This window comes from Elephantulus edwardii, unplaced genomic scaffold, assembly GCF_000299155.1.
Source record: "Elephantulus edwardii isolate Elephantulus edwardi_28Jun2011 unplaced genomic scaffold, EleEdw1.0 scaffold02057, whole genome shotgun sequence".
NCBI classification, from domain to species: Eukaryota; Metazoa; Chordata; class Mammalia; order Macroscelidea; family Macroscelididae; genus Elephantulus; species Elephantulus edwardii.
In genome coordinates, this window is record NW_006401807.1 from 3,081 (window position 1) to 4,490 (window position 1,410).

Consider the following 1,410-nt stretch of genomic DNA (forward strand, 5'->3'; position numbering starts at 1 on the left):
TCATAAGGAAAAGGGGATGGTGTATTCTCTTAGCTACTTTCTGCTGAAAAGGGACACTGTGGGTTTCAGGGTGAAGATCTTCTCTCACTACTCTAAAGGGGCCCTTTGGCAGTAGGAAACACATAGACTACTATGGAGATTGATTTTGGAAGTTAGATGCACTGTTATTAATTGTGCTTAGCCATACATGTTCATATCCTTGAAGATGTATCGTGGAGGTGTTGCAACCTAGAAGACACAAATTTAACTAACAAGTTAAAAGTACATGAGTCAAAAATTAACAAGCAATAATATTCCAAGTAGAGGTTCTAGTAGTGGCACAAATCAAGTTACAGAGGGAAGGTGGTTCTTACCATGAAAGGCCTATAGACTAGCACTTTGTCTATTATAGTGTAGAGGTTAGAACAAGATTTTTGATACATATATTATGCATTGAATTTCTTCTTTCTTGGTAGAAATTGAAAAAATAATAGCATATTGTATCATGTTACTACTATAATGTCCACAAGAAGTTTCTAAATGCAAACAAAAATAAATATTTAATTGAATGAATGTTTGTATATCTTTTTGCACAATGACTCTCAAGGAACAACATTTTTGCATCAAAGAATTAATCTAAGGTTGATTATCCTTGGACATTGATTGTGAGGGTGGCACAAGACAGGATAAAGTTTTGAAACCTTGTTCATAGGGGTCATGGTAAGTCATCATTGGTTCAATGGTACCTAAAAACAACATCATGATTCTAGGAGGATGATGGCCTATGCGTGCTTGCAACAGTGATTTCTTCTCACAGAATCTCTCCCCGTGAGCCAAACTCTCATTCCATTTTAAGTTCCTCACAGATTACTATACATGGATTTAAATAGACTGATGATGGTAAATATAAAAAGGAAAAATAAAGTGGCTGTCTAGTTAGATCCAGGAAGGACAGGACTCACAGGGTCCCTCTGTGATTTAAGTGATCACGTGTGACAGGGTGAGAGGCTTAGCTGGTGAGAGTCTATTTTGACCTCCTTATCCTATATGCTAATTCCTTTCCATTTACCCCTCCAGATCATTTCCCTTTGCCCTTGGAAGTTGCCTTTTATTGGCTTCATCACTTAGATTCCCCTAGTCTCTATTTTCCATCTGAGTTCAAACTATATGAGGCGCAGCAGGAGATGACTGAATGAGAGGAGAGATGGCAGGCTTTTAGTCTCCAGTTTTGTTCTTGGCAGGAATATTTGGTAGTGTCTTTGTTTTCTACAAAAAGCTCATGGAAAATTAGTCCTTTTGTGTTCTGATAACACTTTCCCTTGACTGATCACCAAGACTAAGATGTTGTTGTTAGGTGCCATCAAGGTGACTCTAATTCATAGCAAACTTTTCTACAAAAGACCTCTAAACCTTGCTCGATCTGAACCCGTT